The sequence below is a fragment of the Stegostoma tigrinum genome, chromosome 17, assembly GCF_030684315.1.
Source record: "Stegostoma tigrinum isolate sSteTig4 chromosome 17, sSteTig4.hap1, whole genome shotgun sequence".
Classification (NCBI taxonomy): Eukaryota; Metazoa; Chordata; class Chondrichthyes; order Orectolobiformes; family Stegostomatidae; genus Stegostoma; species Stegostoma tigrinum.
Window position 1 is genome coordinate 25,277,029 of NC_081370.1, and position 24,359 is coordinate 25,301,387.

The window sequence follows — 24,359 nt, forward strand, 5'->3', positions numbered from 1 at the left end:
ATTTTATTATCTCAGAAGACTTCATACTTGTGTTACCTGCTGATCAATACAGTGCCAATCAGCAGATCACATATTACCTTTATCACTTACTGTAATGTATGCCATATTCACCAATGTTAATAAGTATGTTAAACTATATATACTATGAAGCAAAATTGTAACATTCTCTGTAAATAAATAACTACATACTTTATAGGCTATTCACACAATGGAATGGGATCATTGAGAAGAATGTTTAGGTGTTCATTGACTGCTACATTAAGTTGTTCAAATATCTCTGAAACATAGATATTCTGCTGACATAAATTATGAGCATACCAATTAGGGCATAATCAGGGCTTTCAGCCCTTTAGTATGCTCTACCATTCAATGAGACCGTAGTCGACCTGTTCATGTTATGAATTCCTATCTACCCTGATAACTTCTGATTCCTCTCCCCGACAAGGATCTTTGCTTTAAGACACCCAATGATCCAAACTCTGTCGTTTTCTGAGGCAGAAGGGTTTCAAAGTTATATAACCACATGAGAGAAAAACAAAATTCCCATCATCTTTTCACAGTTGAGTATTAAGTGTCAGCTCTCTTTCTTCCACTCAGAACTAGTGAAAAGATTCTGCCCTTTTTTGTATTTATTGATTGTGGATTGAAATGGGAAAAGAACTGTTTAACAGCCAAGGATTGTTGAAGGATTGCTGCAGGTTTTAAAAGCAAGTAACTTGACACTCATTTTAAGTGTTGTTTATACAGCTGTTGATGCAAACAATGGAAAAAGGTCTACTTGCAGATGAGTCATGGGTTTTATCTGAATGGACATTTGGCCAGAAATCAATGTGACCAGTTATCGTCAACAAAGGCCTCCTGCCTGCCAATAACTACACGATTGGCTCCCAGATAACTGAACAGCTTGATTGTGTGTGAATATTTGGCAGAACCAATCAGACATCTGAAAGAAGCTATGCTTCTGTTCTGCAGCAAAAATAACCTCAAGACTGAATAAAACCAATTTTTTTTTTCTTAGCAGTTGTTGTAAACTATAGCTCTTAACCAGTAAGACAGAATTTTTGTCTTTGAACCAGCCACTCCATACCATCTTCATGCAAGTGAAAGTATCTGAAGAAGGAGGTCAAGGAAAATCCCACCCTGACAAGCCAAAAGGACTAACTCAGCAGATCCTATGAATGGGGACCATTAAGCACCCATCCCAGTCTTTCCGTCCGTCCATTAACACCATGCTTTTTCCTGTTTGTGTCTCTCTAATCATGAGTGGGGACGGAGTTTATAAGGGGGTTAGAATTTTAGAAAGTAGAATTATATGTCAATGGATCATAATTCTTTTTCTGATAGATTTATAGTTTAAATTTATACAATCGATTTATTTGTTGTAACAAATAGTTGTTAAATACAGAAACCTGGCCCATAATTTCTGTCAACATGGGTCTAAAACAAGGTATAAATTGGGGAAATTTGAGTATTTTTACAAAATTTTTAACTTCTGTGATGACTCCAGAAATAATATAGCTTGATTTCCAGTGCACTATCCTAGTGAGGTATAACACTTGATTATACATTAGTTCTTAACTCTACAAGTTATGATGCTGTTGGATAACTTGTACATCCATAATCCAACAAAAAAAACTCACATTCTGTAACTGATTAATGTTGTACTTGGCATTAGAATCATACTGTAGGTTTTACGTCACAGTAACAATTATGTTACAAAACAGAAGTAGGTCATTTGACCTGATAGGTGTATGCCAGGATTTGAACTCCATTTTTAAAGCAAGAGCATTGATAAATTGGTGTCCCTTATTTAATTTTATGCTTAAGGTCTTACTAATTGAATAATTTCTTCATCTATTCCAATTCTACACCTTCTTGTGTGTTTGTAGGAGTGTGTGAAATAAATTCTGTTTAACTTTACGTCAGCGTTGTTCTGGCTCTTGCAAAGTCAAAACACACAAACAGAGAGAATGGGAGAAATATGCCCTGAGTGATTGTGTCAAAAAGGGGGCAAATTTTTAAAAAGTCTGCCTTTAGACAGATAGAAGAATTGAGCTTTGTTTTGAAATTTGCAGTCTGCCTGCAACAGAAAATGGGGACTCGTATCTGGAATTAGATCAAACAAACTGTGTCAAAAATGTGACCAAGACTTATGAAATTTGACAGAACTATGAGAAATGAGCCAAAATAAACTGCCAGGAAAACAAATGGAGAAAACTGGAAGTCTGAAAAATAAACAGCCACAACATAATGTCACTGTCAGAAAATGGCACACTTTGAATCATAGGAATCTCTAGGCTATGACAGTTTACCTGCTGAAGTGTTAGTATCCCTGAGCACAAAGCAGTTAAAGCTGTAACTCATGAATTATAAGAAAATCTGCCTAGCATGTTAAAACGGAATGAAATCTGCTGCTTGAACACTTTTGACTCAGTCCACCAATATATCGGTATACAAGGAATTAGAACTGAAAACAGATTAATAACCTATCACCATCAAAGCCGGAAAAACTTTAAATAGAGCTTAAGTTTAAGGAGAGAGAGAAGAGGAAGGGAAGAAAACTAGAGAAGGAAAGGATTACGCTAGCTGTGAAAACTGAAATTGCGGTTGTAAATTTATAGAGAAACTACACTACAGAGAAAACTGCAGATTGAAGCTACTCAGAAAAGGTCAGCTCCACTTTGCTATCAGTTTAAATCTTCTACCCCAATCCAAGCTTAGAATCACTTTTAAATGAGGTTGATTTCTATATTTGAACAGGGTGGTGCAGAGTTTTTCTTCACTACCTTCAAAAATGTAGCAGGAGAGTTAAAATGACTAGAAGAAATGGGAACTCTCATGATTCAAGATCTGGTAAAAGGGAAGGCCCAAGATGCTTTTCCGATTCTAATCCCTGAAATGTCTGGTGATTGTGAACACACCCTTAAAGGAAAAAGAATTCTCACAACTCAAAAAGCCACAACCACTGCTAATAGCTAAGAACATAAACATAAGCTGAGCAACTTAAGTGGACCCTTTCACAGTAACCCTCAAAATCAGTGGGCGGCTAAGAGGGGAAAAGTGGCTGGGAAGGGAGGGGAGGTAGAAATAAGGCTGCATGATGATCACCCCAAGTCGGAAAAGTATATTCCCCAGAGACCGGAGTGTTCCCATTGCTTAAATATAGGCCTAGATGCTAGATGCTGAATGGCACGCCTGGTGTCCTGTAGAACTCCACAGCAGAAGTCTCAGGGAAGACATCACAAAAAAAAATCAGCAGAAACCTTCACAGAAGAAACTGGCCCTTCTGACGTATTGGCCTCTGTGTGACCAAGCCAGAAACAGACCCCTGGAGACACCGCAGTTTTGTCCTCACTGGCCTATGTTCCCACATGCCTCCCAAGACATGAGCTAGACTATTGTGCAGTTCGAGGACACAAAGTCCAATGAATCCTTTATATTAGAGAAAACCCTAAGCCTGCCCCAGTACCTCCCTGAAAGCCAAGGTGCTGATGGTGGAGTGGTAAGACAATACATATCTATACCCTTGTATATGTTCACCTGCTGCATTCTGTTACCAAAAATCTAGTCTGTCTAGTCTCGTTAGACCTTTGTATGTTTCAATCAGATCTCCTATCATCCTTCTAAATGTTTGTGAATACAGGCCCTGTCAAACCAATCGTTCTTCATAGGACAGTCCTGCAATTACCAATGGCAGCCTAATGAACCTCTGCTGCATTCCCTGTATGGCATGCGTATCCTTTATGAGGGAAAAAAACTGCAGATTTGGTCTCATAAGGCCCTCTTTAAATGACGTAAAAATTTTACTGTTTACCTGAGTGATTTGGCAGCTTGTTGCATTTCCTGCTTCAGACTTCCTGTTTTTTCTGTGCACTTGAGCGTTCACTTCAGAGCTCATTGCCCTGCTGTGGCCATTCCTTTGTTTGACTGACTGCACTTGTTTTTTGCGGTAGCCCTTCCAATGCAGCCTTTCCGTGGCCAATTGGCCCAGGTGCCCTGCTGCTCTGCAGACTTTTTCTGTGCACTCATAATGGGCTGTCTGAGGCAACAGCTTCTCTCACTGAGCCTGCTGGAGGCTTTTCCTCAAGAATTCTACCTGATTGATGTCCTTCCACTTTCCAAGTCAGGAATTCTTCCAAGGAGTTCCTTTTTTCAGGTTTCTTTTTTCCTGTGTTCCTGACTACTGCCTGGTTACCATTGGTCTCTATACTGTAATAAGGTCAGGTCTGCACTCAGGTGAGTGAACAGTTTTATTACACCTATACGCAAGGAACTATAAGAGAGGACATCCCTGGAACCTTTCAGACACGTGGCCCAGTTTCATCTTGTGCAGTCACCATCAATGACAGAATTCATTATGCAAGTGCTCAGTAGCTATTATTAGAATAAAGGCATGTATAACCCTTTTCTCTACGGATCACAGTACCTAAACTCAAAATAGATTGTCAGTTGAACAGTTAAAGTTCCATTACAATCAGTTATAGCTGATGGTAGATTCTTACTGTCCAAATTTCTTCAGCTGAACTCAGTTTAGTTCTGCTGGATTATGTGTGCATGTTTTCCAGATATGAAACCAAATGAAGCAGATATGAAGCTTTATTTATTGATTAAGTAATTGATTGCACTTGTAATACTTTGAATACTGTCTCACACAGATCTGGTTTTCAGATATTCAAGGTCTGTTCTAAGCCTTTTCTAAAATAACTGTTGTTTGTGCCTGCTTGATAGTGCTGACTTCCATGTGAGAAATGTAGTTTGTGAGACATTCACAGTCCAACAAGCCTGAGCCAAATCAGGCTCCAAATGGCCCAAAGCACGGTGGTTTTGTTTAGTCAAACGTATGCATTTAAGATGTCACATCATAGTTGAAAATCCTGCACAAATAAAGAAAAACTATGGTTGTTTCTTCCAAACATTTCACATCCTTCAGTCATCTTTCATCAGAAATTTGCAAATTTGCTTGATTTTACCCTCAGCCATAGGCTAATGACTGAAGAAGTTACTGGATGTTTAGAACTACTTCAGATTTCCAGTAACTTTGGGGAGTAGCATAACCTTGCATTTACCTTGAACCAAGTTGTATGAGTACATTGAGTAATGAGATAAGTATATTTGCACTTTAAAAATGCAGGTGCTTGTTCATAAATAAGATTGACCTTGAATTTCTGGTAAACCAAATGCAATATTGTTGTCAAGCTCTCAAAATGCTATTTCCGCTACATTACAGAAAATCATGAAAGATTGTACCTACAAGTGAAATAGAAGTATGATTCAGTTAAGTTTTGACAAACTTAAATCAAAGGTGCTATTGGAAAACATCCAAATTGTGTTAGACTAACTGAACCATTGCATGTGACCAAATGGAAGAAACACACTGAAGGACTTGTTGGCATTACTCCATTTAAGTGACAAAATCTCGTACAATTTTCAGACAAAGCTTTTTGGTGTTATTGATTGAATCAAATCCTAGAACATATTCCATAAATAAAATAGAACTGGATTCTGTGCATTCATCCTTGTAAACCACATGTAATCAATCAACTCAACTATTGTTATTGTCAGCAAAATCCATCACATGCCTACTTTGCATCTTATTTCCTGACTCAGTTCACTAACAAGTGGTGTCAAATAACTTCCAAAACACTAGGAAAACATTTTTATTCTTGCTTAACTGGAATCTAAGCACAAGATGAGTTAAAGGAGAGCAGTTTAAATATTAACTAAGGCGTTCACTGGCTGATTTGAATATTGCTTCACTCATTCCACTTGCGTTCACATACATTTAGTTCCCAGTAACAGAAGATAGCTGACAAGATCAGTGATGATTCTCTTTCCTATTAGACATTAATTCACAGGTACAGTGAATGGATTTTCTCTATTCCTAAACTTAACGTGTGACTCTGAGTTTTATTGTGCCTGTCAGAATCTAAACTAAGTTTAAATGAAACTTGTTACTCAAGACTTGACAATATGATATTAATTTGCTGGTATGTTTACTGTTCATAGCAATGTGAAGTCCTATTATTTGTAAACCTTTGATCTGACAATAATGAGCCTATTAAGTTGAAACGCTAAAATTATGACTTTTGTGCTGATTCACTGTTGGCTTGAATTTTCCTGTGGCCAGTCATTTTTCAGTATAGCTGAGAGTTACAAACAAGTCTCTGTGGAATCCCCATCGTAGCAGACTCCAAGGCAATTGCTGAGCAAACTGAAACTGAATATTCTGCTAGGCAAAGACTTCAAGTTGTTCTGAAGAAATTAAATAAAGCAGTTACTGAGACAAAGGCCATTAGTACAGTCTAATTTTTGAGTAACTAATCAATAGACCACCCTATCTATCAAATAGTTCCCAATGACACCTCTTACAAATCACTTACAGCCCTCCGTCCCTGACCTGACAATCCCTGGGCCACAAATTCACTTACTCCTCCCCCCATCTGTATGAACTAATGCAAATCCATCGCCTCTTCACCCCACCCCACCCCACTGCCGGACTAGACCACAGCCAATTCCCCTCCCACTGGACTCAACCTGACACCACACCCCCATTGCTGAACCTAACCTGACCCCTCAGTTGCCAGACACAATTCCAAATTTCCCTGACCTGTGCTGGACATGACCCTCCCTCTCCCAGATCCAACACCCAAACCATACCCTGGCCCTGCTCAACCCGATTTCTCCCACTCAACTGATCTACTTAACACTGCATCTTGCCACCTTGCACCCACAGAACTTTATCCCTTCCTGTTTGACATTATAATCACACTACATTCTACCTCCTACTTATCTGACATCCTATCTCTGGAACCCCAATCCTCCCAGCTGGCAACCTTTCTGGCTGGTGTCCTACCCACCTGGCACTCTACTCACGTGGCTTCCTACTCCCAAACCATCTGGAATTCATCTGCTATCACTCTACACCCATCTCAATTTGATTCACTCCATATGATATCAAGAAGTGGTTGGAGGCACAGGATACTACAAGGCTATGGGGCTAACAGCATTTTGGAAATAGGACTGAAGACTTGTTCCCCAGAACTTGCCACTCTCCTAGCCAAGTGGTTCCAGTATAGTTACAACATTGGCACCAATCTGATAATGTGGAAATTTGCCCAGGTATGTCCTCTACACAAAAAGCAGAACCAATCTAACCCAACTAATCACTGCCCCATTGGTTTACTCTTGATTAACAGTAAAGTGATATAAGGTATCATCAACAGAACTATCAAGCAGCACCTGCTCGGCAATAACCTGCTCAGTGACGCCCAGTTTGGGTTCTGCCAGGGCCACTCAGCTCCTGACCTCATTACAGCCTTGGTTCAAACATGGACAAAAGGGTTGAGGTGGAAATGACAGCCCTTGACACCAAGTCTGCATTTGGCCGAGTGTATCATCAAAAGCCCTGGGAAAATTGGAAGCAATGGGTATCAGGCAGCAAATTCTCTGGAGGCCGATGTCATAAGAGACACAGAGGAAGACGGCCATGATTGTTGGAGGTCAGTCACCTCATGCCCAGGGCATCTCTGTAGGAGTTCCTCAGGCAAGTGTCCTCGGCCCAACCAGCTTCAGCTGCTTCATCAATGACCTTCCCTCCATCATAAGTTCAGAGGTGGGGATGTCTGCTAATGATTGCACAAAGTTTGGCACCATTCACGGGCCGTCAAATACTGAGGCAGTCCATATTCACATGCTACAAGATCTGGACAATGTCCAAGCTTAGGCTGGTAAGTGGCAAGTCAAATTTAGACCACACTAATGCCAGGCTATCTCTATCTCCAATAAGAGACAACCCAACCACTACCCCTTAACATTCATTGATGTTACCATCATTAAATCCCCCACTATCAACATGCTGGAGGTTACCATTGACTCGGTTGGATTTGCCATATAAATACAGTAGCTTCAGGAGCAGTTCAGATGCTAGGAATATTACGGTGACTAACTCACTTCCTAATTCCCCAAAGACTGTCCATCATCTACAAAGCACAAGTCAGGTATGTGATGGAATACTCTCTACTTGCCTGGATGAGCGTAACCATGAGAATACTTATGCAGCTTGACACCATCCAACTCAAAGCAGCTCATTTGGTTGGCATCACATCCACAAACCTTCACTCCTTCCAGCACCAACTGCACCAACTGCAGTGTGTAGTACGTACAAAGTGCATTGCAGAAATTCAGCAAAGATCCTCTGATAGCACCTTCCACAATCGCAGCCAATTCCATTTGGAAGGACATGGGCAGAAAAAACCTGGGAATGCCATCACCTGCAAGCACGCACCATCCTGACTTGGAAGTATATTGCCGTTCTTTCACTGTCGCTGGTTTAAACTCTTGGAATTCCCTCCCTAAGGGCATTGTGAGTCAACCTGCAGCATGTGGACTGCAGAGGGTCAAAAAAGCAGCTCACTCCCACCTTCTCAAGGGCAACTAGGAACCAGCAATAAATGCTGGCCAGCCAGTGACACCCACATCCCACAGGAGAATAAATAAAAGACGTTTGGTAGTCCTGCTAATATTTGGATTGTCTCAAGTCACAGTTGAAAAGAGTATAATGTTACTAACGTGACAAATTCTCTGATGTATGTTTTAACTCATATTCAGATTCGAAAGCTGCACCTCTTGTAGATTTTAGCAAAGTCAAATATTTGGCAAAGTTTCTTGTCTTGATGCCAAAATATAAATGATCAGGTAAGCTGTGCATTGTGTAGCCTCTAAGTCAGATGTCAGCTTGGATTTTTTGTATTGTACCAAATAGGATTTGGTAAGTTAAAAGAGTGCAAATCTTTTGAAAAAAAATAGTATGATGACGTTTGTTACTTCCAGTCAATAGGTGAAATTAACCTTTCAACCATGTGATATTTTTATTACCATAGAAAGTGTGAAAATTTTAAAATCAAGGCGTTGCTTGACCAGGATCCAATGTACGGGAAGTAGGACTTTCTGTGAGTTAATACACAGGCAGCATATAGTTGGATGACTTTAAGTTGACACAGGATAGAACATAGGAAACCAGCAGGAATGTGTTAAAATAGTCAAATCTAGATGAAGTAAAAGCACAGATGAGCAGAGAAGCTGAGATAGAGGTGAAGTCAAACATTAGAGATGCAGAAAGAAGCTCTTGGTAATGCTGCAAATATGAATTTGAAACGTCTTCTTGGGACCAAATCAGACACCCAGGTTGTGAAGAAATTGCCTGATGTCAGATTGTGTTATCAGGAAGAGGGATAAAGTTAGGAGACAGGAAATTGAATTTGTAGCAAGGACTGGAAATAATTGTTTTAATCCACTCAATGCTTTCAAATATTTGAAAGGAATACTTGTTCATCCAGTCCTAGATGTTGGCTAAGCAGTCTGATTAATTAATAATTGTGGAACTGTGAGGCAAGGTGATGGTGAGCTAGAGCTGGGTGTTGTCACTGCACAAATGAAAACTAACTCTCTGTCTTTGGGTGATGTCACTGAAAGGAAGTGTGTAGCTGAGAAGTAAGAGTTGGGGAAGGGGGCCAGAGATAACGTTATATGGACAGGTAGAGAATGCATTGCATGTAATTCTCCGGTGACAATTAGATGGATAAGATTGGAACTACGTGGGAGCTGAGTGACAATGGAGATGTATTGAAGGAGGGTGGTGTGTTTCAACTCAGTTCATGACAGCTTTCGAGTCCTGGTTGCGAGGAGTAAGACAAGGATGCTTACCTGTGTCACAGTCACACAGGATGTCGTCTTTGATAAGAGCCACCTTGGCTCTATTTAACTTGGTTAATTATACCTGTTTGCTTTAACCCAGAAAAGCAAGGTCTGTGTTAGATTCTAGGGATTGAGGTGGCCTTTCGCATCAGGGGCTCATGAAATCTGTCATAAGCTGAATATAATGCAATAGTTTTCAAAACTGCAATAAAAACTAAGACAAGATTGACCTGGTTACAAAGTGTTTCAGATGCCTCAATTGATCTTACGATGAATTCTTTCTGCCCACATTGCCTGACTTAGAGAAAGTTTCATGGAAGCACAAGAGGTGGAAGTAAAATACAGCAGCCTAAAGAGGATACAAAAGATGATATTTTGCTAACTGCAGGAGACAGTTATGCCACTATCCTATTTGAGGCCTTTTCTTCAATTCCACCTTTATCAGTTCATTAGCAATGACATATAATTCTCCCCTGTTTCATTTACAAACATGCTATAATCTACAAACCCATCCCTGTCAGTAATACAGCAAGTTTTCATTTGTGGTGCCTGATGAATACAATTTCCAATGTTTTCCAAGATCAAGTAAATTTGATTTTACAATTACTGAAAAAAAAAGTTTTTGCCTGCTTGCAACCATAGAGTGAGCGTGTGTGATGGGTGGTGGACAATGCAATTTTAGCCCAACTTCAACTATGAATCAGCTACAGATACAGATACAACCTTACCAGAGAACTTGGCCGATAGCATATTTGATTGAGAAGTGTACAAACACTAGTTTGGTTTTGCAATATGAAACCAAATTTAATCTCTTTTTAATTCTAGCATTTGTACATCAGATAAAAGCTAATAAGAAGGTCATGTTGCTAACGTTGATGTTTTGATACAATATTGGTATAGAGTCAGTTGAATGTTTTATGCTGTATTCTTTTGGTACAGAATGCAACTGGCTTCAAACTATATATCTTTGGGCATCTGTCTGCACGTTTTAGAATGTTGTGCATTACATACCAGCTATACATTTCTGTTTTGAAATGCATTAGTTTCAGTGAAAAATGATCATCCTACTTACTATTGTGCTATGAAATAATAAAAATATTTTTATGACTTGGAACTAAATGTGGTTACTACTAGGTATAACATAAGTTTTCTGCGTAGTGGCAATACAGTGAAAAAATTCAACTTGTCCAAATTTGAGTGAACATGTGAAAAGCAATAATCTCCACAAAAAATTGACCAATTCACTTGTGGTCATTAATGGGCTTTTGACAAGTATTTCACTTAAGTGAGGAGTTATTAATCTGCTAATGAACTCCAAAAGAGGAAACAAAGTGTAGTTTTCTGTGAGCTCCATGTGATTGGCATTTAAGGCTTAGAAGATTTTGGTGGTATTATGCACATTATTTTGAAAAACTAAATATATAAAATTGACATCTTTTAGCCACTTATTTAAATCACATAATTATTCTCTTGTCTTTTACCTTCAGTTAATTCTAATTGACGTCATTCAGTACATTAGAATTAATATCTTTATGTTGCTGGCACACAGTTCAACATTTCTGCAGTACCATTAATTCCATATTAAAATTTCCTAAGTTTCTTCAATTGCATCTTGACATTACAAAAGCTGCTTACTCAAGTTGGGCATGAAATGCTAGCTTTGCTGTTTCATTCAACCCAGATTTGAGCTTCAACAGCATATCCCATTCATCATTCTTCATCACCATTATCAATAAATGCAGTCAGGCACTAAGTGCTTGTTGACGATTTTGGCCCAATGTTCAAAAAAATGTTTTCAGCATTGGTTGTAGGATGATGGTATGAGTGAGTACCCGACATGATGTACTGTATTTTGATCTTCCTGATCTGTATGTATTTTTCACAAGTTAGATTTACCCACAGAGATACCAAATGCTTGAAGCTGCCATATTGCTGCTTTTCTTTTTCCTTGTCAACTGCTGCTATTGAATCCACATCTGATGGAACGAGAAACATAATAGAAAATGTTGTATCGAAAATTTTCCTTCAATAAACCATGATGTGAAACATATTCTAGATAAAAGTTATATGGCCTTGCTCTACCCTACTATATATGTTAGGGAGACAGGTAGTCACTTCGGCTATATGAGGTACATTATTATTTCACAATTAAAATTTCTGCATAGGTTTTCTTCATGTTGCTGTAGGATCTTAAGTAGGCGCCTTTGCAAGATTTCTGATTCTCTGAGTGACCCATGATGATTAAAGCTTGAAACCATTGAGTAATATCATCATCCTCGTCTTGCATGTAGACAGTACATTTTGCAAGTTTTATATGAATGCTGCGTAAACAGTTATTTCTGCATTAAACTATCAGAAATGCTTTCTTGGAAAATCCTTTGTTGTTAGCAAATGTCAAGTGTTGGCTAACTTGTAGTAAGCAAACTACACAAAGAAGAACCAGTGGATGTGATCTCTTTGGGTTTGCAGCAGAGCTTTGACAAGATGCTGTGCAGGGTGCTGCTAAATAAAATAAGACCCCAAGGTGTTAGGGGCAAGGTACTGGTACAGATAGAGGATTGGCTGACTGTCAGAAAACAGAGAGTGGGGATAAACGGATCTTTTCCAGGATGGCAGCCAGTGGCTAGCGAATTTGCACAGAGATCATTGTTGGCCTACAACTTTTCAAGTTTTATGTTAATGACCTGGACAAAGGAACTGAGGACATTGTTGCTAGGTTCACAGATGACACACAGATAGATGGAGGGATAGGTACTAATGGGGAAGAGAGGAAGCTGCAGAAGGACTTGGACAGATGTGGAGATTGGGCAAAGAGGTGGCAGATGGAATACAGTGTGGATAAAGTGTGAAATTATGCACTTTGGACTAGAGGCATAGGCAATTTTCTAAACGGGGAAAGGTGATGAAAATCTGAAGCATGAAGGGACTTGTGAGTCTTAATTCACACTTTTCATAAGGTTATCATGCGGGTTCAGTTGGCAGTTAGGAAGGTAATGCAAAGTTAGCATTCATTTCAAGAAGGCAAGAATATAAGATAAGGGATGCATTACTGAGCCTGTCTGCATAAGGCTCTGATCAGAACACATTTGGAATATTGTGAGCAGTTTTGAGCCCTTATGTAAGGAAGGATGTGTTAGGGTTGGAGGGGTCCATAGGAGGTTTATGAGAATGATCCCAGGAATGAAAGGCTCGTCATATGGAGAAGTTGAGGACTCTGGGGATGTACTCGGAGTTTAGAAGGTTATGGGGAATCTCATTGAAACATACAGAATACTGAGAGGCCTGGATAAAGTGGATGTGAAGAAGATGTTTCCACTAGTAGGAGAGCTTAGGACATGAGGGAACAGCCTCAGAGTGAAAGATCGAACTTTTAGAAGGGATACAAGGAGGAATTTCTTCAGTCGGAGGATGGCGAATCTATGGAACTCATTTCCAGAGAAGGCTGTGGAAGCAGGTTTTGGCTGTCTTTAAGACACGTATAGATAGGGTTTTGATTAGTAACAGGAACAAGGGTTAAGGGTAGAAGGCAGGAGAATGGAATTGAGGAATATTTTAGCCACGATTGAACGATGGAACTGATTCAATGTCGGAATGGCCTAATTCTGCTCCTAAATCATAGAATCGTAGAATCTCTACAGTATGGAAACAGGCCCTTCAGCCCAACAAGTCCACACCAACCCTCAGAATATCCTACCCAGGCCCATCCCCGAACACTATGGGCAATTTAGAACGGCCAATCCACCTACCCTGCACATCTTTGGATTGTAGGAGGAAACTGGAGCACCTGGAGGAAACCCATGCAGACATGGGGAGAACATACAAACTCCCCACAGACAGTCGAGGGTGGAATCGAACCTAGGTCCCTTGCGCTGTGAGGCAGCAGCACTAATCAATGAGCCACGTGCTGCTCGGGAAGCACTTAGCACCACCCCGGCAGGGAACTGAACCCCGACCTCCTGTGTGACAGGCAGGGATATTAACCACTATGCTACCAAAGACAGCGCACATCTTATGTCTTATGATCTTGTGGCCTTTTCCAAAATACACAGTGTGTCAAGTATAGGATAAAATTCAAAAAGCCTCAGGGACCTTGGCATTTCATTATTCCCATTTTCTTTCTTGGCACATGTTTACAGTTATTTGAATAAACCTGTAAGACAGAATCTCAATTTGCAAAGGTCTGTGCAATATCCTGTTTGTAGCCCTTTACTGGAGGTGAAACTACACATGAAATGTTGTTGTGTAAGAACTCAAATCTAATAATTACTTAAAACATTTCCACTGTTAAGAATTTTGGATCATAATAAATTCATCCCCTTTTTAAAGTAGAAATTAAACATAGTACATTATAAAAGAGCTAGAGAAATTTGTTCGGCCTGGTAGCATCTGTGGAGAAAGAAACAAAGTTAACATTTTGAATCCAATATGGCTCCTTTTTTGAATTGAAGGGGCCTGGAAAATAATAGTTTTTTTATGCTGTTGATGAAGGAAAAGGAGGAGTGAAGGGAACAAACGGAGAGAGTGCCCAGAACAAACGACAAAGGGAGTGCAAAGGGTAGTAGAGGAGAGATACAGATGCAAAATTGGTGTGAATGTATTCATGGTACATATGAATCATGGAAGGTAAGTCAACTTTGTTGTCAGCAAACCCATGAAAAACAAAAAACTGGAGGTGGAAGGGCGTGTAATAAAAGTGGAAGACTGTGTTCATTCTTTGAAGTTTTTGAATTCAATTAAGAGTCCTGGAAACTGCAAAGTATCTGAACAGAAAATGAGGCGCTTTGCTATGACATTGCAACAGGCGTCAGACAGAAATGTTAGAATTAAAAAGACATTGCATTTTGAAATGGCAAACAACTGGAAGGTCAGTGTCGTTCTTCAAACAGAATAGAGATGATGAAGAGTCTAGGCCCGAAACGTCAGCTTTTGTGCTCCTGAGATGCTGCTTGGCCTGCTGTGTTCATCCAGCTCCACACTTTGTTATCTTGGAATCTCCAGCATCTGCAGTTCCCATTATCACTGATACAGAGTTAATGGCAGCTGTCTTTTCACTAGGATCGTGTGTTTAAAGTTGGGGGGGGTGCGTGGTGGGGACTTTTAAGGTGAGAGGAGAGAGATTTAGAAAATATATGCGGCAGGTTTTTTTTAAAAAACAGAGGATGGTGCGCATGTGAAATAAACTTAAGAGGAAAAGGTGGATGCAGGTACAATTACAATATTTAACATACGCTTGGATAACTACGTGGATAAGAAAGATTTGGAGGGATATGGGCCAGGAGCAGGCAGGTGGGACTGGTTTAGTTTGGAATTATCGTCAGTCTGGACTGGTTGGACTGATGGATCTGTTTCTGTGTTGTATGACTCTGACTCTTGTCAATTTGAAAAATGAGAAGAGACAGGTGTCAATAAGCTAGCACCTGCATTCAGTTTTCTCAGACTGAGACACAATAATAATTGCCAGCAATGACGAGCCACATGAACATTTTTATACAGAATAGAGCAGAAAACCAGTTGTTCAGTTTATTGTGTACAACATGTTTTGATACAGCACTACTGGATAATAAAAACAGTTTTGTACCATGATAAAAATACAGAACTCAGCTCTAAAAAATACTAAACGTCTTAAAAATTTAATGAAAACGCTAATCAATTAGCAATCTTAATTATTACTTTTTGCCATTCTGCACACAACTCCCCAAAATGTTACAATTAAGCTTCTAATACAGACAAATCAAGCTAACACTGGTGTATCGCAATGAAAATATAATTAGCTTTACAGACGCAATTGAAAGTTTGTCTGTAGTTTTAGTTGCAACTGAAACAAAACATTAGGAAGCTAACTTCCAATTTGAATCTAAGCAGTAGTGAGCTTACACAAATTTTAACTAAGTGAAGCGCTCAGATCTGGGTATTACACAAAGAAAAATATTTGCCATACAGATGCATGCAGCATATATTCACCATAATGGTATTGAAGTTGAAGCGCTAAACTAGAAGAACAGGTTTCAAAGTCAAGACTTCTGTTCATTTGGTTATAACACGACAGAAGATCTAATTGTGGAGTTTAAAGTAATGAAAAGATTCCATGTGGAGGTAGGGTATAAAACTATGTCCTCTGGTGGGGGATCCCAAAAAAGGAAGGAGTTCAAAACTAGAGCATGGCCATTCAGACAAGATTTGTACTGTTATACAAACATTTAGCACTTTGTTCTTTTGCTAATTAATAAAGAAAAGTCACAATAAATTTACACTCACTCACACGTTTACTGGCTTACTAATAATCGAGAGAGCAGTATCAATATCAAAGTTCTTCATGAACTGTGGGGAAAATCATCATGTTAATTATTTTGAACATCCTAAAGATAACAGGATTGGAGAAGGTAACTTTAAACCGCATGTAGATAAAATGTGAATGTGAACATTTAATATTGAAGCAACAAATTAAAATATTCCATTCTGAATCTAAATCACTTTAAAATGAAAATTTACATAAACATTTTCCACTCAATGAACAGACTGCTAAAATTATAGATGAAAACTGTGCTTGGGATTAATAAATTACTGTTCAGAATAATTTTAAAGATTACCTTATTTTTCAATTACTGAAAGAAGATTTTTATAAAGCATTCAATTTCAATCTCAAAGTAACTGTTCTATTGCTCGATAATTTTAACATATAATTCTCACCTTGCTTCTCCTGAACATATGCTGTGTGCTGCCATACATGTTTTAGATTTAATTTGTTTAGACTGAGTATCCAGTAGATGTACTCAGTCCCCAAAGGTTGAAACTAAGTAGTTTTTTTCCACTCCACCTTCCAGTGCACAATGTTGTTGCTATATTTTGTTTTCCAATCTTATACTTGGTGCTCTACGATTGAATTAAGTTACAATATTGTGTGTGATGGATGTGTCACCTCAACTTGTTATTTTTTTCAATCTGTAAAATATTGATCCTACACTTATTTGAAGCACCCTATTTGTTTAATCATTTGGGAAAGAGTCATTTCTACTAAATTTTTTGGCAGCAAAATGGACAAAACGATGAGTATAATTTTGTTGTGGCTTGATGAATGTTTGTGTTTTGAAAATATTAATTTCATCTGATTGTGTAAGTTATAATTTGTCAGGCATTAAAGCAGAGAACCATGTCACGACCAACATAAAACCCTTGAATGTAAATCATCCATGTCAAGAAAAGTGCATGCTATTCAATTTACATAGGTATGCATGCTTTCATGGATAATATTTACTTGGAAATATAAAGCAAAGCTGTTAACTTTCCAATGATTGATTTGTACATTTGTATTAAGAGATATCAAGGCCAGAAATTAGAAGTTTAATGGAGCCCATTAAAAAACCGCTTTGCTGTTATAGGAAACTTGGAACTCTCTCCCTAACTGGCTGCAGATATAGGATTAATTGCAAGTTTTAAGAGAGATTGTCAGATATTTGCCAGGCAAAAAAACATCAAAAAAATGTGGACCAAAGATGGAAGTGACTTACAGATCAGCCAAGATCTAAGTGAATAAAAGATGATGCCCTGCAATCTGAATGACCTACTCCTGCTTCTATTACTAAGACAATCACTGTCAAAACTATAGGTGATAATAACATGTAACATGACTTGGGGTAATCCGGTTATGAAACTAATTGCAGACAGTTGTGCAAGTGTTTTTTGATCCAAAGTTAGATGCAATTTTAAAGATAAAGTCAGTTAGCTAATTTCACAGCCAGTCTTACAAGTTTATATTTTCACCTCAGAAAGGATGTGGATATTGGACTCTCAACACATTCTCCCAACAGGGAATGTCCACTCTAGGTCATTGAAAATTAAAATAATACAGGGGGTACAAGTCTCCGCTATATTCAGCAGGAACACCCTTGCATTACTTCAAATGATCAGACAATCAGGAGTGCCATGACTGAGACATGAAAGTCATTAAATTTACCTAAGTTATATCTCTGAAATGGTCAACAGATTGGAATTACAGCTAGCTGGCTACAAGGTCAAAAGCAATGAGGGTAAGGATAGCTAGTTACAATGCTAACAGTTGGAAGTGGGATATACAAGGGTCAATACTGGGACCATTATTTCTATTAACAACTCAGGCTTTGCAATCAAATTTCTAAATATGTTGAAAATAAACAGAAGAGATGATTACCACTGAGGAGGGCTGACTAAATTACAAATGAGGCTTCAATAAATGTTCAATCACCGTTCAAAATGAATATGTATCTCTAAGGTTTAGGAGTAGATTTGTAGCTCGGGTTGTGGGTGTTGAGGTTGGTTGCTCGCTCGCTGAGCTGGCCTGTTATTCCGCAGACATTTTGTTACAATACTTGGTAACATCCTCAGTGCAGCCTCTGATGAATCATCGATGTGTTTTCCCGCCTGGCTTTGAAACTCTGGGACAACCCCACAGGTGCTCACTCGAACTAAAGACCCACTCCCCGTCATGGACAGGACCAATGTCATCTGCAAGATGCCCTGCAGAGACTGTGAGAAACACTACATTGGACAAACAGGAAGGAAACTAACAACAAGAGTAGATGAGTACCAACTGGCAACAAAAAGTCACAACCAGTACTCACTCATCTCAATCCACATGGACAAGGAGAACCATGACTTCGACTGGGACAACACCAAGATCCTGGGACAGGCTAGGCAAAGACAAGCATGAGAGTTCCTAGAAGCATGGCACTCCACAAAGCAGGCTATTAATAAACCCATTGAACTCGACCCCATATACATTCCACTACAGAGGAAACACGGAAGGGGGGCAATCCATCACACTTTGTTACCTTAGAGATGTTCTTCCCAGTCTGCATTTGGACTCAGCAATGTGGAGGAGTCTGCATTTTGCGTAGCGTTCCCTCTAATTTTCTTTCCAGCAGCATGGCTCACCAAGATATCCATGCATGAAAGTCAATGTCGTGTTCAGTGTGTTGATGCCAATCACTGAGTATGGAACCTTGGAGAAGCTACACACATGAGAAACCACAGCGATTAGAGGGAACATTGATTGTGAGCTGAAAATAGAGTAGACAACATTGAAAGAAGTACAAGTAAATCTCTGCTTCACCCGGAAAGTGTGTTTAGGTTCTCAGATAGTAAGGAGGCAGGAGGACGTAAAAGGGCAAGAGTTGCACCTTCTGTATTTGTGTGGGAAGGTGCCATGGTAAGGTTGATGAAAAGTTATTCGTCTGAAGTAGGAGTAGATCAGACTGTCACAGAGGCAATAGTGCCTGTACAATGCTGACAAAGAAGGTAAAGGATAACAAGGTGTCGAGCTGGATGAACACAACAGGCCAAGCAGCATCAGATGAGCACAAATGTGCGCTTCAGGCCTAAACCCTTCTTCAGAAGGGAAGGGAGATGTGTTTGATGGCAGCATTCGGCTCGAGGTAACAACAATGGTTCAGGATGATACTCCAAAGTTGGTAGCTAGTAAGATGGAAAGTGAGCCCTATCATTATTCTGGAAGAGAAAAGAATGGATGAGGGCAGACTAGCAGGAAATGGGTTGGACATGACTGAGGGCCCTGTCAACTACAATGGCAGGGAGTTCTTGGTTGAAGAAAAAGGTGGTCATTTCAGCGAACCCCAGTGAAAGGTGGTATCATCCAGTACAGATGCAATGGAGACAGAGAAACCCGGAAAATGGGATGGACTCTTTATAGGAAATTGGGTGTGAGGAAGTATAATCAAGTTAACCTTGGTAGCTAGTGGGTTTTTAATGGCTATTGGTGGGCACCTTTTGCCCAGAAATGGAAACACAAAAGTCAAGAAAGGGAATGGAAGATTCACAGATGGACCAAATGGAGATGTAGAAAGCAATATAAATTAGCAGCAAAATTGATGTAATTTTCCAAATCTGGATGAGACAAGAAAGTGGCATGAATGATGTTATTGATATACTTGAGTAGGAGATGGAGGTGGGGTCCCAAAAAGAACTGGAACAAGGGGTTTTTACTTACACCATAAACTGACGGGTATAACTGAGATGCACGTGGGTACCCATAGCCACATCTTCGACTTGGAGAAAGTGAGTTGGGTTAAAAAGAGAAATTGTTCAAAGTGGAGGCATTCTTCATATCATTTGAGAAAGTAGTGAAACAGGTCAATTGGCTGAGGGAAAACTGGACATTGTTCATGAAAAGCAAATTGACAGATGGAGCCCATGAAATTTATGCTTCACTGACAGAGGGGATTTCCACAGATCATGTAAACAAAGGCTATTCTGGGTGCACACGTTAGTTCCTAAAGTATTCAGGAAACAGCTTCAAAATTTGAGGGAACACACTAGACAAATCTACGTTGAACTTGAAAGGGGTAGACGAAGTAATTTTGATAGGTTGACATGAGAATAAAGAATTGAGGCCACTTATAAAGCTCTCAGAGAGATCATTGGCTTGGAAGAATTTATAAAGTCGCTACATTTCCTTCTAAGAATCCATGTTGAAAATCTAAGTGTTGCAAATGTGAGACTGACACCAGAAATTGTTAATAATTATGTGCTATAAAATTAAACTTTTCTCCTTCTAAATTCAGTAAAGATAGAAAATGGAAGACTGGAAAGGAGACAGGTAACCTGTGGATGGAATTGACTTTCACCTAGGAAAGAATTTGCATGGATTCAAGATCACCCATAGTTAAGAAAAATCCACATGAGTATAAAGAGACACAACAATTTCAGGAAATAATTCCAGGTACTTTTCCATTGTGTGCGGTGACCAGAGTAAGGGCAAAACAAAGTTCATCACCAGAGGTCAAAGTTATATCACAGTCAGATGTTATAGAGTATCTGAAACTCTATTTAACCAAGGAGAGAATTCAAAAGAATTGTTTGGCATGTCTTCACTAATGAAGGTTCAGAAAGCAGATCTAGAGTCAAACAAGTTGACACAGTCAGCTCACACTAAAGCTGAGGTTGACGGCCTTCCAGAGTGACATTATGTTAAAAGCAGAGTGATGAGGAAATGGAGAGAGCCTCACTGACCTGCAGATGAGGAATGGAGTGTTGCTTGTCAGATAGTAACATCATGAGGAGGTCTTACAATGAGAATATAAATTTCCAAGGGCAGGACATGTAAGAAAACCCCTCACTCACCAGATGTGTGGGGAAAAGTCTTTCCTTCATGCCTTTATGATGATTTTCTGAAGCAGGAATGCTAGAGTATTTATTAGAGTTAGCATCACAGGAAGAAATGCAATGATTTTATTCCAACGGTGTTGACCTAAGTGTTAAGTTAAATCATTATAATTTTAAACACAATGTAGAAGAATATACTGTGGAACCAAATGAAGTTGATTCCGCTATTTAAAGTGAAAATTTTGATACAGATGTTCAGAGTTTTTATCTTAAATTAACATTATTTTAATTTGGAATAAAAGATTGGGTGGACAGATAACAGAATCCTCTCTTTCTGAAAAATATTTGTTGAGAAAATTGAAGAAGGGTCTAACAGAGTCATATTGTTAATTGTAAAATTTTGTAAGCTTTATTTTGCGCAGTTGTAGAGTTTGCAGAGTATCTATGTTTCATATGTAATATATGTGAAAATAGAATCACAGCAGATGGATGTTCCAAACTGTAAAAACAAGAGAGTAAATTGAGAATTTAAACAAAAGATGACCAGAAGTTGTTTGAATACTGTAAGAAATGAATACAGTTGAATGGATGTAAGTTTTGTTGTCTACCTTTCACATAGCTGGTCATGAAAAGCATTTAAAAATGGTGTTTCACTGCTTTCAAAGTTGAAGTTATTTAAGAGACTACATATTTGAACTATCAACTGGAAATGAGAAAAATGGGTACAGTCTTTAAAATGGGGAAACTGTAAAAAGAGATGTCTGCAGCTTGAAAATTAATAGATGCAGTTGAAACAATGTTAATTTTGGGGGGCATAAATTGGCACCAATTTGGCTTCAGGAAAGCTCAGCATAGTAACAATCATCTGATTAGTCAGGTTTAACACAGATTCTGAGGGGAGTAAAATTAAGTGGAACCAGGAGAGGTCCAGAAGTCATCTTCATCAATCTTTCTCTCTTCTGACTCTCCAACGTTTGTTCAAAATAATAGAAAAGTGACATATGCAAATGGTGAGAGAAATAACTACAAAATCCAAAGACAAAAAGAAAGACTCCAGGTTCAACCAAACAATCAGTGAATGATAGACTAGTCTTCACTGTGTAGATTCTAGTCTTCAGCCAACTCAGTTCACTTCACGTGATATCTAGAAACAGTTGGAGACACATGATGCTATAAGGCTAGGGTCTCTGACAACATTTCAGCAATAGTGCTGAAGACTTGAGTTCCAGAATTTGCCACTCGCCTAGCCAAGCTGTCCCAGCACAGTTACAACACTGGCATCTACCCGATAATGTGGAAAATCACACACATTTCTCCAGTACACAAAAAGCATGACAAATTCAACCCATCCAAATACCGTACATCAGTCTATTCTCAATCATCAGTAAAGTGATGGAAATTCTCATCAACCATGCTATCAAGCAACTCCTACTCAGCAATAACTTGCTCAGTGATGTCCAGTTTGGGTTCCACCAAGGCCACTCAGCTCCTGACCTCATTACAGCCTTGGTTCAAACATGGACAAAAGAGCTGAATACTAGAGGCGAAGTGAGAATGGCAGCACTTGACATCAAGGTTGCATTTGATCAAGTGTGACATCAAGGACCCGTAGCAAAACTGGAATCAATAGGTATAAGGGGGCAAACTCTCTGCTGGTTGGGGTCAAACCTGGCATATAGGAAGATGGTTGTCAGAGGTCAGTCATCTGAACTCCAGGACGTCTCTGCAGGAATTCCTCAGGGTACAATCCCAGGCCCAACCATCTTCAGCTGCTTCATCAATGACTTTCCCTGCATTGTAAGTTCAGAAATGGGGACGTTGGCTAATGACTGCACAATGTTCAGCACCATTTGCAACTCCTCAGTCCATGTTCAAATGCAACAAGTCTGAACAATATCCAAGTTTGAGCTGACAAATACCAAGTAACATTCACACAATCTCCAATAAGAAACAATCTACCCACTGTCCCTTGACATTCAATGGTGTTATGATCATTGAATCCCCCCACTATCAACATCCTGGGGAGCTTACCTCTAAACCAAAACTCAACTGGACATAAACATAAACACAGTGGCCACAAAAACTAGTCAGAAGCTAGGAATAGTGTGGTGAGTAACTTACCTCCTGACTCCCTAAAGCCTGTCCACCATCGACAAGACACAATTCAGAAGTGTAATGGAATACTCCCCGCGTTCCTGTATAGGTACAGCTCCAACAAAACTGAAGAAGCTTCACATCATCTAGGAAAAAGCAGCCCACTTGATTGGCACCACATCCACCACCTTCGAGTTCCCTCCAAACCACTCATAATCCTGACTGGGAAATCTCTTGCCATTCCTTCATTTTTGCTGGGTCAAAATCCCAGAATTCCCTCCCTTAGGGTCAATCTATGGTATGTGGACTGCAGCGGTTCAAGACGTCCGCTTACCACCACCTTCTCAAGGGCAACTAGGGACAGCCAGTAAATGCCAGTGATGCCCACATCCCATGAATGATTTTAAAAAATTAACATCATTGAAAAATCCAAAGGATACTGAGACCGGTTTTGTGCTTTGGACTGGCGATACAGAACTATGTTATTTTCTGACTTATTTTTTTCCTTTATTGAATTTTTTGGTAGTTTCATTAAATCTTCACATCTGTTATGAGTCCAGGAGTAGTGGGGTTTGATTTCAAGCATATTGCCCAAGTGAGTCATGACAATTTCCCTATCATTGATACATAGGAACAAAACATCAACAGACTCATGATCACTGTCAACACGTATTATCAGAATGGAAATCTATCCATTGCTCCTGTATGTGATTGGAGCTACATTTGAAGTGATACATTTAACCAAAACGGTAGACAAAATATTCATAGAAACTTATGAATTAGGGGCCTCAACACTATTGTCCCTCAACACTATTCTACCACTAATAAGATCATGGCTGATCCGTTTGTATGCTAAATTCCACATTTCCATCTATCCCAGATAATAATTGATTCCCTTGCTTAGGAAAAAGTATCTACTTCCTCCTTAAAAAATATTCAATGACCCCATCTCTACTGCTTTCTGAGACAGAGCTCCCAAGTTGCACAACCTCCTGAAAGGAAAAATATTACCTCTTTGTCCCAAAGAACAACAACTAATTTTACAATGGTGTACCCCAGTCCTGGACACACCCACAAAAGGAAACATCATTTCCATGTCCACCTGGCCAAGACCAGTCAGAATCTTATAAGTATCAATCAAGCTATATCTTGTTGTTCTAATGTCAATTGAAAAGCAGCCCAGTCTTCCAATCTTTCAATATTAGACAACCAGCTCATTCCAGGTATCAATCTAGTAAATTTCCTCTGAATTGCCTTCAATGTCATTACACCCTTCCCTAATTAAGTTGACAAAATTTGCGGATGGTTTTTGAGATGCGTTCTCAGCTTGACGATAAAACAATAAGTTGTTCAATTCTTTTCCATAATCTGATTTAGAGCACATATCTTCACATAATTTGTTTCTAATTTTTATTAAAACGTTTATTAAAATACATTCCTTACAACCATTTCATGCTTTCAAATTCTAAGTTTTACTT

The 24,359-nt window shown here is 39.1% G+C and overlaps 1 protein-coding gene across 7 annotated transcripts in view; it reads left to right on the forward strand.

The window, feature by feature from the left end:
• Window positions 1–24,359, forward strand: part of syt19 (synaptotagmin XIX) — a 91,343-nt gene that overhangs the window by 9,695 nt on the left and 57,289 nt on the right. For 2 of the 7 annotated variants that reach the window (XM_048545200.2, XM_048545202.2), the window contains exon 1: window positions 3,856–4,236. The exons of 1 other annotated variant lie outside the window; for it this stretch is intronic. The gene's annotated coding sequence lies outside the window, so the exon portion shown is untranslated. Of the gene's footprint in view, window positions 1–3,855; window positions 4,237–5,775; window positions 5,856–20,364; window positions 20,405–24,359 lie in introns of those variants that run through there. 4 more of the 7 variants (XM_048545198.2, XM_048545203.2, XM_048545199.2 and 1 more) reach the window with 3 other exon arrangements.